Here is a 15,209-nt window from a genome sequence, read left to right on the forward strand (position 1 = left end):
ATTACATCAAACACTGTAACAAGTTCGTGATAGCCATAAACTGAACGTGTTTTGAGCACTGAGCAAGAACAAAGTGTGCGGTTCCCTTTTTTTCCGTGACACAAGCATCAATGGGATAGTTTACCCGGATATATTACAACAACTTTTGATACCACAGGTCGATCAGGATGACCAAGAACGAAAATTTTACTTCGTGCAAGATGGTGCACCTCCCCATTACCTGGTTGACGTCTGGGATTTTCTCAATGTCCACTTTTCGGGTCAATGGACTGGCTGTGATGGACCAATTGCATGGCCCCACGTTCCACAGACATGACACCACTCGACTATTTTTTTATGGGGATTCATCAAGAATATCGTGTCTGTACCTCCCGTGCCGGCTTCTCATCCTGAACTTAGAGCCAGAATTTACACCGCCACTGGGCAAGCTACACCTGCAATGCTACAGCGAGTTTGGGAAGAAATTGACTTCTGATGGGATTTGTGTAGGATAATCAACGGAAGCCACATAGAGCATCTTTAGTTTAAGGTAAAAAAGAATTCATGTATTTCCCTACAAAGTAAAAGGAAACCCTGATCTATAACTTCTTTCAGAAAATACACATGAATTTTTAAAGTTGTATAGTCCATTTTGAACCACCCTGTAGTGAAGTGTCTTAGAAACTCTAGCGCCACAGCTGGGCCAGCAGAGGGGCTCCTTGTACGCAATGGAGGGCCGGCATGCACTCGTCTTTCAGTTGGTCAGTAGAGTGAAGTATCAGATGACGGCTGCTGCGTCACAGGGTGGCTGTCGAACCATGCAGTCAGGTAGCCTCCAGCTCTATGACCTCATGGAGTTCCAAGATAGCACTCAGAAATCAGGCCCCACCGGCCGCGGTGGCCATGCGGTTCTAGGCGCTGTAGGCCGGAACCGCGCGACTACTACGGTCGCAGGTTCGAATCCTGCCTCGGGCATGGATGTGTGTGATGTCCTTAGGTTGGTTAGGTTTAAGTAGTTCTAAGTTCTATGGGACTGATGGCCTCAGATGTTAAGTCCCATAGTGCTCAGAGCCATTTGAACCAATCAGGCCCCCGGTCCCCATGGCTCGCTGGATTCACCTGTAGCCTCCGTTATAGAGACGGGAGGCGACAGCATCGGTGCATGCCAGAAGAATACGATGAGCAGCAGGAGTGCCCTCCCCTCAATCCCCCCCCCCTCCCTCGATGGCAGAAGATGGTGTCCACGTTGTGATATTATTGGATTTCAGACATTTTGCATATGAGAAAAGGACAGCCACCAAGCTGTAGTTTGCAGTGATACTAAGCATGACAACACGAGAGTAAAAAAAAAAACGAAATCTGTTTATAACGTTCGCCTACACCAAGACGCGCGGCCAGCGTTTAAAAGGTACTTTTAAATACTATGACTCGCTAGGCGCAGATATTTAAAATCATTGCCGCAGCGCTTGATAGCAAGAAGCTGCGAAACAGAAGAAAGAACAATTTATCATTTGTTAGGAAAATTCTAGAGTCTTTATAGTTGGTTGTACTTCTGGTCGCCGATATGTTAACATGTACTTCATTACCTTTGATGTTTGGTTGCCGACTTGTTAAGACGTGTTGTGTAGCACCGCTACAAGTTATGTTTCTTTTGGTGTGAAAAACCACGTTATCACCAAGAAAACAAAAACGCTTTTGTAAACTTTGTGACGATAAAAAATACTTACGCGCACGCCAGGACATTTAATTTTTACAAAATATCACACATACAGAAGCAGCGATTGTTGGACTGCTCCATGTACGAGAAAAACATAAAAATGTAAGTTTTGTATTCATTGTAAATTTGTTAATGTTTATAGTTTAACGCCTTTGTTCTTTACGAATATATTGAAGCTTCACTATACAGAAAATCTATGCGTATTCTTTTCTTTAAATCAACCACAAATAATGTTTATGTTTAAATGAACTTTGTTACAGGTTCGCTCTTTATCGCGGTGTCTCGATTGTATTTGGGAGACCATTAACGTGTTCAATTTCCGATCTGACAACTTTTTTTTACAAAATTTCACTGTTTTGCATTCATTTCCAATTTTTTTATTATTCAAATAGGTCCCTTAGGTAATTTCATTGAAGAGTCTGATTGCGTGAAAGCAATCCGGGTTAAGAGGTCATTTGAGTAACTATTTTCACGCAATCAATCCGTATGTCTCCTAAACACAATCGAGAACCGACGCATCATCGATCATTCATTAATTTTTCTCTTTTTCCAAGTCGTACCAAGAAACGGCCAAGGAGAACTGCCGTGAGTACGCAATCTAGTGTTAAAAGGTTGCATTCTTTATCTTGTCGGCAAACATTGCCATGAATTATCAACATCAATGTTATATTTGGTTAAATGTTAAAAGCCAAAAAACCTTTTAACGCTAGATGTGGCGCCCGAACAGGGACTCGATTAAAAAACTAATTTGTTCTTTTTATTTTCATGCTACCATCTGGAGAAAATTGGAAGCCAAAACCAGTGATAAATAAAGGACGCATATGCAGAAAATCGCAGCAAGAATCCACAACAGCAATAAATAGCAGCGCGCAAGACAACTAATGTGAGTACGATGTTTCATTACGTTTGAAGCTTTGCGTACCGAGCATTCAGTCGGCTCGTGACATTCACTCTCTACGCTTTTTTCCTTTTCCTCAAGCAATTTAATTTCCAAATTTCTGTTTCCTTTTGCTATTAGATCCGCCTCTATCACATCATTTCGCTTACAATAGTTAGAAATAGTTAGCAAGAATTCCATTGTTGTGCATTTTAGTAAATCACAATGGCCGCCAGTTTCAGTGCTCTATAAGTGTTTTTCATTTATTTTCTCTCTCTCGTTGCCATATTGGCATTTTCGTGTGTCAGAGTTTCAATTGTTTATAACGCGCAAGCAATATCTGAGAAATCAGGACGCGAATTCCTTGGCGCACCTGACAAGTGAAAATCATAATTAAAAAAAAAAAAAAATTATCTTTTCTGGCTCGTGCAGTGTAACTACTTTAAATTTACGATGGCTGATGAGCAACCAAGGCAACTTAGACCGCGCGCGGGTGTAAACAAACCTGAATCTCGTAGTGAGGGAACAACAGACGACGAAGCGACACGTGAGCTGTCGGCGCCACAGACCGCGTCGCAGTCACATGAATGCTCGCTGTCAGATATACTAAAATTGTTTGCTGATATGAAAACCAGTTTTGAAGCAAACATGGCACGGTTAACAAACCAAAGTGACAATATTGAAACGCAAATCAGTCAGTTAACAAACCAAAGTGACAATCTCGGAACGCAAATCAGTCAGTTAGCAAATCAAAGTGACAGCAGGTTCAGCAGTTTAGAATCAAGGATAGAGGACATCCAAGCACAAATCAAAAATTCGAATGACACCATGGAGGAAAAAATTAAAGCCATTACCACTGCTTACGCAAGCGAGCTAAACGCAAGCGTACACGCAAAAATTGATAGTGTTCTTTCGATGGTGGAATCCGCCGAGACCAATATTGGTAGCAAGTTCATAGATATGCAGGCCCAAATAGATGTGTGTAAATCAACTGCGAGTGACTCTTTGAAACATTACAGTGATGTTTCAAAGAGAGTAAGCCAATTGACAGAAAGTGTCAACCACGTTGGCGAGCGAGTCGAAGACCTTGCTCAGCAAATATCCGATGTCAATATTGACAAAAAGATCGCAGATGTCAACACCGGTATAAGCAATACACTTAATAGGGAATTTGAAGAGTGGATGCAATCCAAAGAACAGTACATTGTCAGCAAGGTACACGCTGAACTAAAGGGTACGGTTAAATCTGCTACAGCAGAAATCTTAACCGCTCCCGGTACTTCTGGTGACACTTTAACCAGTGAATTAGGTGAAATCAGACGAGCATTTAGCCACGATCTTCCGGAATGGAAACGTCAGCTAAGCAATGATATAGATCAACTAAAACGACAAGTTACGGAATTGCAAGGTGACAATCAAAGTGAGTATTCGCTACCGCCAGAACACGATAATCGTCAATATCCCGAGTGTCAGGTACAATTCTCACCAACAGTAAATAATACGGGTGGCGAAACTTCTACGTCACGTAGTCATGCCGATCAACTAACACTCGTTGAACTAATGCGAGACGAGAGTGTGCTAAAACACAGAGTTTTTCAGCCTTTTATACCTGAAAAACGAAATATACATCCCATGGTATTTCTAAAATCATTCACAGGTGCTTTTCCGGAATCATGGAACGACAGGCAGCGGATACAGTTCATCTTAGGCTATGTACACGGTGAAGGGTCAATTTGGGGTACAGAAATAATAGACAAATGTCACACCTATGCAGATTTTGGAAAGCATTTTTTGAATAAATTCTGGAGTTCAGGTATACAACAAAGACTCCGAAAGGAGGTTTACAACGCCGAACCTTTCAACACCAAAGGAGGAGGTTTGAGACGTTATTTTGAAAAATATCTACGTAAAATTCAGTATTGGGACACGCCCATTTCAACCAAAGATGTAATCATGATCTTAAAGTCAAAACTTCCTGTGTCAATAAGAGAAAAACTAGTTAATGTGAGTGAAGAAGACCTAGAAGCCTTTCTTTCTGTTCTTGACAATTTGGATATGATCTATGAGGATGTGCGTGCGAGCGCGCGGAATAATTATAATAATGGACCGCCCGCTCCGCAGCAGCACATAACAAACTGTGTCAATGGAATGTCGTACCAAAATAACACGGGACAACCAAACGCTCAGCCTTACGGCAATCATAACAGTTTCAACCGCCGTAATGGAAAACAATATAACAAACATCCACACCAAAATAGGTACAATCCGATTTATCAAAACACACAGCAACAATACGGTAATTCACCGATAAATCATAACGGTAATTACCAGTACCAGAACAAGAAGACGAATAATGGAAATCGTCACAAGGGAAAGAAATGGACCAATTATAACAGACCACAACAGTACAGTCAGCCGAGTCACTTCACTCCCTCTCAGCAAATAAATTTTTCACAGCCGAAAAATGCGACATTTTCTCACCAACGCAACCAACAGTTCAGGAACAATAGTCAGGACAATTCGTCGGATGCTTTTCCTGACACCGCCGGTTATAATAGCCAAGGAAATCCGACTATTTTTTACACACAGGCGAGCCAAGCACCAAACGCGATGTCAAATAACACGCAATCAAGTGATGCACAGGTCGTATGGGATACGAACGCAAAATTTCGACCTGGTAGGTCGCAAAACACTAGTCAAATAAAAATAACTGACATTTCAGCTCCACCCCAGTCGGAAAACCATTAGCAGCTTCTTTGAGCCTCCACGGGGAAGCTGCGGAACCAATAAGCTCTCATATCTTTAACAACTCATGCTAACCTAAGAAAAAAAGGCGCATGACAAACACATTAGCAAAGTCTTATCGTATCGTATAAATGAACGAGTGGTATTAAAGACCCACTTCAAACCATCTTTGATTCATCATAAGAATCGCAAGTGGCAGCACTTGTATGAAGGACCATATATTATCTTAAGCAAGCCGCACATTGGTTGCTATCTATTAGCTGACCCTGTATCTGGACGAATAAAAGGATTGTTTCATCACGCAGACTTGAAGAAATACCGAGTCAACAATTGAAAATATCTGTTAAGCTGCTAAAATAAAATATACACACACTATAAGTTGTCATACTATGTGTGAAGTACCAACGTATGTAAGAGTAGTGCACAGGACTAACACCCTGTCGACCTGCCACAACAAGATAAGTAATTTATATGAGCACCTTTAGTAAAACACATTTATTGTAGGAGAGCAAGATTTGCCTTAGATGTAAGTTAGTTTTAAGTTAATTGAGCCATGAACGGCCACAGCCGAAAGAGCTGACAAATAAATATTATAGTAGGGACGTGCTAAGTGCCACCTGCTACCACTAGTTTTAAGTATAGCAAAGCTCTCTCCTCTTGAATGAAATAAATTAAAATGATCATTCAGACCAGAATGATTGCTCGTAGGTAAAAAAATAAATAAATAAATAAATAAAAATTATCAAGGTCGCTTACTCTAATGAGGTAAATGTTATGTTATGCATAAGGAGTGTGTGACAACAAATTTTATGAGACCACCTATGAAACGCAGCAGGCAAAAAGCAGCAGCTTAGCATATAAGAATCAAGTAAGTCAATAACGATCCAGGTAGCAGGAAAGAAGTGCGCAACTCAATTATTTTATTATAATACGGAGAAAACCGTATACGCTCATAACAATTTTACGGCACAGTGCAGCTGAAATACAAAGATCATTTATAAATAAATTAGTTTAGTACTAGAAATATCTATTTCAGGTCCTCGAGATACGACGATTTTTTTTTAAACAATTTTACGATACATGGAACAGAAGATAGTTAACAGACACAGTTCACTGCTAATGCATTGTTTAAGTAATTTTAGATATGCATAGAAAATTGTTTAGAGAGCTGGATCAGACGACACTGAAACTACTGTATCGATTTAATTATACTATTTGTCATGAAAAACTAAGGTGATAATAATTTATGTTAAGCTCATCATATCATACGTCATTAACACTGTGTCTTCAAATCTCTTCACTCCATAAAAGTCTTTTGTGTTTTCCTCTAACCAGTATCCTTACCATCCTGCTTTATCCAGTAGAGAAGTGAATTTTACGAGCTGGTTGCATGATTGATACATACAGGCTATACGAATGGATAGTCGTGACACATTGGTTGTCGACGGGCTATGCTTATTCTTCGCAAATTGCGAGTTCAATTAAGATTTGTTATGTGCAATTGCACGACAGGGAACACCAAGCTTCCCAATTACCCTAATGGTAGTTTGAACACGAACTGTTCATCACGTAAACGAAGCCACATTGACTATGTCTTCAAACTAACGACGTAATAGAGAGAAAATAAAAGAGCTGAACTTGCGAAAAGAGTAACTATTGTAAACAGAAAAGAATAACAAGATTTCGAACAAAGTGTAAACCTAAAGTGCCTTGGAAGCACAAACTACGAACAAGAGACACGCTTTTCGTCAGGCCTTGTAGTCACAGAGACTAAATCTTTCTTTGTAAATAATTTTTGGACATGATATGTATACTAAATGTTAACTGTACTTTGTAGTAATAATGCAGTCAGTAATAAATGGACACGTATGTGCTGCTGCGTGTGAACCGACTATAGACAAGTAATTAATGGACACGTATAGAAGTGGTGCGTGTGAACCTTAACATGACGACCAAATAAATGTGAACACGAATTAACAATAACGTGTGAACTGAAAAGGTGATAACTCCAAGGGCACGTGTGAAATACCGCGTGTGAAGTAATGTTATAAGTACTTGTACCACGAAACCACGATGTAGAAAGCCGAAGAGTGAAGGTGAATAAGTGTTGTACTTACCACAAACGGTACTGTACGCCTTCCCACGGACACATTCTTCGAAACAGCTGCGGGAGTCGCCGCATCTGGCTGCTTCCGTAATCCAGTCGATGAAGAACTGTGTAAAAACTCACACCACGGCTAGTTGACACCTAACGCTCTGCTTCTCGCAGAATACTGCTGCTAGCGTTGTGGAACTGTCAAGTTATTATCACGTGATTGTGACCAACGGACGTAACACTGTGTACGCTGAGCGCTCAACAATCAATTTCTCTTTGCACAACGAGCGCGGATGCCAAATGTGTTTGAAATGCATTCAAAATAAAATATGATAAAGCAATGAATTAAGCACTCATGTACCTTGTGAAATTATAAAGACACTAATCGGAAGAGTCTTAAGCTCGATTTTGACAATAGCTACCGAATTTACTGACCAGGCCGAGTAATGACGAAAACGTGTCGAACCAAATAAAACCAGGAAAATAGATAAATATGAGAACTAAGCATTCCTAAGAGAATGAGACCTTATGTACATAAACAATTGTTATCCTTACCTAACCCAATTTTCTTTTAGACTAAGTTATTAGTAAGTAAGCACATTCTAATACAGATTTTTTTTCTGTATTTTTCATGTACGAAAACATAAATGGAAGCACGGACAAGTGTCAAGTGAAATAGAGACCGCCACCATACGGCTCAACATGCTGCAGAACCAATCTTCCAGTTCCTGACCCACGACGTATTTCCAACGCAACATCACACCCCGACAACCAGTCCAACTTCCACAGTGAAAGTGATGCCCTACTTTTCTTCCACTGTGAAAGTGTAATCAATTTCCCCACTCAAGTGCAGTGCTATCATTTATACCCGAAGTTCTACCACTCCCAGTGCAACTCATACCTACCCAAGTGTAGTGAAACATATTTTTTTTGCAGGTCATAAAAGCCACAAATAAGTAAAGTGCTACGTATTTACTGCAAGAAATCTTCGACGAAACAACGACAAAAATATTCCTGTAGTATGTCACTGTAAAACAAGAATGTCAATTTTTTGTAACATATTTTTTCCACGAGTGCGCACAGCACCCAGACTTCCTGTGAAGTCAAGTAATTTATTGCTTTGTTTTTTTTTATATTTATTATGCCATGTATAATGTATCTATGTATGTGTCTCTTTATCTTAATTTCATTATCTTTTACCGAGAAATGAACATTTGTTATCCTTGTACAATACATTAGAAAGGGCACAGTTCAATTGTCATGTAGTTACCCTATGGACAAATTACTATCAATTTCAGTCGTACGAATATACTTACCTGATACTCTGTATGTTAACCACTTTGCTTGATGTAATGTGTAAAATCTATTGTAAAGAATTTTTGCAAGTAATACTAACTTGTTTCACGAAAGCAATAATATCACGACTACGCGTGAGTCTCGATGATCCTGACGGAGTCATCGCTCCTCACGCGGGAAGCAATGTGATATTATTGGATTTCAGACATTTTGCATATGAGAAAAGGACAGCCACCAAGCTGTAGTTTGCAGTGATACTAAGCATGACAACACGAGAGTAAAAAAAAAAACGAAATCTGTTTATAACGTTCGCCTACACCAAGACGCGCGGCCAGCGTTTAAAAGGTACTTTTAAATACTATGACTCGCTGGGCGCAGATATTTAAAATCATTGCCGCAGCGCTTGATAGCAAGAAGCTGCGAAACAGAAGAAAGAACAATTTATCATTTGTTAGGAAAATTCTAGAGTCTTTATAGTTGGTTGTACTTCTGGTCGCCGATATGTTAACATGTACTTCATTACCTTTGATGTTTGGTTGCCGACTTGTTAAGACGTGTTGTGTAGCACCGCTACAAGTTATGTTTCTTTTGGTGTGAAAAACCACGTTATCACCAAGAAAACAAAAACGCTTTTGTAAACTTTGTGACGATAAAAAATACTTACGCGCACGCCAGGACATTTAATTTTTACAAAATATCACACATACAGAAGCAGCGATTGTTGGACTGCTCCATGTACGAGAAAAACATAAAAATGTAAGTTTTGTATTCATTGTAAATTTGTTAATGTTTATAGTTTAACGCCTTTGTTCTTTACGAATATATTGAAGCTTCACTATACAGAAAATCTATGCGTATTCTTTTCTTTAAATCAACCACAAATAATGTTTATGTTTAAATGAACTTTGTTACAGGTTCGCTCTTTATCGCGGTGTCTCGATTGTATTTGGGAGACCATTAACGTGTTCAATTTCCGATCTGACAACTTTTTTTTACAAAATTTCACTGTTTTGCATTCATTTCCAATTTTTTTATTATTCAAATAGGTCCCTTAGGTAATTTCATTGAAGAGTCTGATTGCGTGAAAGCAATCCGGGATAAGAGGTCATTTGAGTAACTATTTTCACGCAATCAATCCGTATGTCTCCTAAACACAATCGAGAACCGACGCATCATCGATCATTCATTAATTTTTCTCTTTTTCCAAGTCGTACCAAGAAACGGCCAAGGAGAACTGCCGTGAGTACGCAATCTAGTGTTAAAAGGTTGCATTCTTTATCTTGTCGGCAAACATTGCCATGAATTATCAACATCAATGTTATATTTGGTTAAATGTTAAAAGCCAAAAAACCTTTTAACGCTAGAACGTCACGTAGGTGAAACCTCCGGAAGGCCTGCAGGTTGATGGCGGCTTCGGCAACCCATCAGTGCTGCTCGAAAGTAGACAGCTAGGTGTGTAGATCTCCATAGCCTCCACGCACACTAGATAGTTGCAACCGACACAAGGGCTGAGACTATGCGCTGGGCTGTAGGCAAGCAGCATCCAGCAGTAACAAATTTATTGAAAAGGGTGAGGTATTTACGTCAGCACTTCCTATGATCCCTACGACGGTGGGGATGGCTAGGACATCATGTGTCTCGGGTTTTCCTAGCTGTCACCTCTCCTAGTGACAACTTTTTTTTTTTCTTTATTTTAATTTTTAGCACCTTACACAAGGCGGGCTGTCAGCAGCTGAGTACGCCGCTCTTCAGCCTTGAGATTTACAATAAGTAATAAATAGAGGGGACGCAGAGAATACAATCAAAAATGGTGGGCAAAACAATGTAGACACCAAAAAACAAAAAACACGGAGCCGTTCACGCCTGACGAGAAAACATCACTGACACTAGTGGACACGGCGCACAAACCAGGGATGATGGCGATGGTATACATGAACAGTGGCGGCATTTCGGCGAACAAACACTAAACACAAACGAAGGCACACACACGAGACACTAATGGCGATGACCTCCGGCGCGCGAATGTTCACTGAGCGTGTGCGAGATCCGGGACCTGCCAAGAGAGGAGGAGGAGGAAGGGGAGTGGGAGAAGGAGAGGGGAGATCAGAGATTACATGGGCAGGGGAGAGTGGGGAAGGGAGGAAGGGAGAGGGGAAGCCCGGGGGAAGAGGGGTGGAGGACGGGGAACGGGGGAAAAAGGAAAGAGAAGGGAGGGAGGGTGCCTAAAGGAAAGGAAACAGGGAGTGGGGGGGAGGATCAAAGTTGATAGGAGGGGTAAATGGAAGGGAGGAGGACATCATCAGGGAGGGGGAGCTGGCGGAAGCCACCTCGGGAGAGGGTAAGGATGGTGGAGAGATGGAGACCGGGTGGGACGTGCGAATACAGGCGCGGCAGCGGGCGGGGATGTGAGAGGATCGGGGAGACAAGCAGGTGAGGAGGATCGAGTTTACGGGAGGTGTACAGGATCCGTATCCTTTCAAGGAAAAGGAGAAGGTGGGGGAAGGGGATGAGATCGTAGAGGATCCGCGTGGGGGAGGGGAGACGGATGCGATAGGCGAGGCGGAGAGCATGGCGTTCAAGGATTTGGAGGGATTTGTAAAAGGTAGGGGGGCGGAGATCCAAGCCGGATGGGCATAACAAAGGATAGGGCGGATGAGGGATTTATAGGTGTGGAGGATGGTGGAGGGGTCCAGACCCCACGTACGGCCGGAGAGGAGCTTGAGGAGACTGAGGCGGGAGCGTGCCTTGGCTTGGATTGTCTGGAGGTGGGAAGTCCAGGAGAGGCGACGGTCAAGGGTGACGCCAAGGTACTTAAGGGTGGGAGTGAGGGCGATAGGACGGCCATAGATGGTGAGATAGAAATCAAGGAGGCGGAAGGAAGGGGTGGTTTTGTGTACAATGATCGCCTGGGTTTTGGAGGGATTGACCTTGAGCAACCACTGGTTGCACCAAGCGGTGAACCGGTCAAGATGGGATTGGAGAAGGTGTTGGGAGCGCTGCAGGGTGGGGGCAAGGGCAAGGAAGGCGGTGTCATCGGCAAACTGGAGAAGGTGTACGTGACAACTTTCGCAGCTCCACCTTTCAGAGACCCTTTTCCGCTGGTACGGCACCTGAATGCTTACTGTTGCATTGTACCCAGCCTTGCTTACGGCACTCTGCTTTGTCACTACAGGGCTATTACAAATGATTGAAGCGATTTCATAAATTCACTGTAGCTCCATTCATTGACGTATGGTCACGACACGCTACAGATATGTAGAAAAACTCATAAAGTTTTGTTCGGCTGAAGCCGCACTTCAGGTTTCTGCCACCAGAGCGCTCGAGAGCGCAGTGAGACAAAATGGCGACAGGAGCCGAGAAAGCGTATGTCGTGCTTGAAATGCACTCACATCAGTCGGTCATAACAGTGCAACGACACTTCAGGACGAAGTTCAACAAAGATCCACCAACTGCTAACTCCATTCGGCGATGGTATGCGCAGTTTAAAGCTTCTGGATGCCTCTGTAAGGGGAAATCAACGGGTCGGCCTGCAGTGAGCGCCGAGTGTGGGAGGAACTTGATTATCGGCTTGATGTCTGCCGAATCACTAAAGGGGCACGTATCGAACATTTGTGAATGCCTAAAAAAACGTTTTGAGTTTTTGTATGTGTGTGCAAAGCATTGTGAAAATATCTCAAATAATAAAGTTATTGTAGAGCTGTGAAATCGCTTCAATCATTTGTAATAACCCTGTAGTATGAGGGTATCTCTCGGCTGCCTTGATGGCACTATGCTTCACTTTCAGACTTGGGCGCTCGGTCGTTCCACAGTCCTGCGACTGCTTCCGTGTTTGCAGCAATTCGTTCTGAATTTCTCCGTAGCTGACAGTCTACTGGTCACTGACAAAGGCTGTTCAACTTGCGAGAGCTGCGAAGACAGAACTCGGACGAATTTTTAGTGTCTGCCGGGGGCACTATCCTGGGTCGTACCAAGTTTAAACGCATGTTCTGCTTCACAAATAAAGATTTGTTTCATTGTAGCTTGCTGTGTTCATTACTTAAAGACCATTGCAATAGTAAATGTAAATTACTGTTCAGACAATGTTCTCATTCTGGAATGTGTATTAGTGACGCCATTGCAACAAAACTAAAATGAGTATTTGAATTGATGCAGAAAAACTTCCCACTTCACACCTGCAGCCTCGAATCCACTATAAGATGATGTCCTGTTTGCTGCGAATCAATTGAAACCTTTAACTCCCGCACCTATAAAATACCAGAAAACTATCCAGTCCCATCTACACTTGTAAATTCAAGTCATAGTCTTCTGCAAATGGAACGCACTACAGTGTCGTGTAACAAAATTTCCTATTCTCTCACAATCGTAAGTTTAATCACCTTCCCTTCTCAGACTTCGGAATAATAACAAAGATGTACTGCTTTGTAATATTGAGGCTCCAATCTATCCTTTCCCTACATAGGTGCAATAATAATCTCCAAACCTCTGTATACCATATGTTAGATTTTTCCAGTATGTAATCCCACGTTTTTGTTTAAAATCCTCTCCAGTCTCACAATAATGAGGCGCTATCATCACTTTCATGGAAAATACATCTACATGTACATGGCTACTCTGGAAATCGCTCTTAAATGTCTCGTAGAAGGTTAATCGAGTCACCTTCATAATAATTCTCTATTATTCCACTCTCGATCAGCGAGCGGAAAAAACGAACATATGTATCTTTCCGTGCGAACTCTGATTTCCCTTATTTTATTATGATGATCGCTTCCCCCTTTGTAGACCGGCGTCAACGAGAATCAAATGGTTCAAATGGCTCTGAGCACTATGGGACTTAATTTCTGAGGTCATCAGTCCCCTAGAACTTAGAACTACTTAAACTTAACTAACCTAAGGACAACACACACATCCGTGCCCGAGACAGGATTCGAACCTGCGACCGTAGCAATCGCGCGGTTCCAGACTGTAGCACCTAGAACCGCTCGGCCACTTCGGCCGGCCAACGAGAATCGCCTTTGTTGTAATGATATCCATCCCAAATCCTGTATAATGCCCGTGATATCCTCTCCCCTACTTTGCGATAAAGCAAAATGTACTCTGTCGATGGTATCTGGTAAGGATCTCACACCGTGCAGCAGTACTCTAAAAGAGGACGGAGAAGCGTAGTGTAGGCAGCCTCTTTAGGATATCTGTTGCAGCTTCTAAGTGTTCTGCCAATAAAACGCAGCCTTGGGTTCGCCCTCCCCACAACATTTTCTGTGTATTCTTCCCAGATTAAGGTGTTCGTAATTGTAACTCCTACGTGTTTAGCTGAATTTACGGCCTTTACATTTGACTGATTTATCGAGTAACCGCAATGTAACGGATTCTTTTTATCGTTCATGCGGATGACCTCGCACTTTCAGATCTCTTTTCTAAATCATTTCAATTTGTTTTGATTTTCTTGTGACTTTAGTAGACGATAGATGACAGCACCATCTGCAAACAACGTGAGACGGCTGGTCAGATTGTCTCCTAATAGATAAGAAAAATCAGAGGGCGTAAACACTACCTTGGGGAACGCCAGAAATAATTTCTGTTTTACTCTATGACTTCTATCAATTACTACCAACTGTGACCTCTCTGACTCGAAATCACGAATCTAGTCGCATAACAGACGATACTCCATAATCACGCAATTTGGCTACAAGCCGCTTGTGATGTACAGTTTCAAAAGCCTTCTGGAAATCTACAAATACGGAAACAATTTGAAATCCTGTCAACAGCACTCGTGTGAGTAAAGAGCTAGTTGTGTTTCACAAGAACAATGTTTTCTAAATCCGTGTTGACTGAGTGTCAAGAGACCGTTCTCTTCGAGGTAATTCATAATGTTCGAACACAACAAATGCTCCAAAATCCTACTGCATATCTACGTTAATGACATGGACCTGTAATTTAGAGGAATGCTCCTATGGTCTTTCTCCGTTTGTCGACATGTCGACAGTTTTTACGAGGTGCATTCAAGTTCTAAGGCCTCCGATTTTTTTCTAATTAACTACTCACGCGAAATCGACGAAACTGGCGTTACTTCTCGACGTAATCGCCCTGCAGACGTACATATTTTTCACAACGCTGACACCATGATTCCATGGCAGCGGCGAAGGCTTCTTTAGGAGTCTGTTTTGACCACTGGAAAATCGCTAAGGCAATAGCAGCACGGCTGGTGAATGTGCGGCCACGGAGAGTGTCTTTCATTGTTGGAAAAAGCCAAAAGTCACTAGGAGCCAGGTCAGGTGAGTAGGGAGCATGAGGAATCACTTCAAAGTTGTTGTCACGAACAAACTGTTGCGTAACGTTAGCTCGATGTGCGGGTGCGTTGTCTTGGTGAAAGAGCACACGCGCAGCCCTTCCCGGACGTTTTTGTTGCAGTGCAGGAAGGAATTTGTTCTTCAAAACATTTTCGTAGGATGCACTTGTTACCGTAGTACCCTTTGGAACGAAATGGGTAAGGATTACGCCCTCGC

The sequence above is a fragment of the Schistocerca cancellata genome, chromosome 1 (assembly GCF_023864275.1).
Source record: "Schistocerca cancellata isolate TAMUIC-IGC-003103 chromosome 1, iqSchCanc2.1, whole genome shotgun sequence".
Taxonomy (NCBI): Eukaryota; Metazoa; Arthropoda; class Insecta; order Orthoptera; family Acrididae; genus Schistocerca; species Schistocerca cancellata.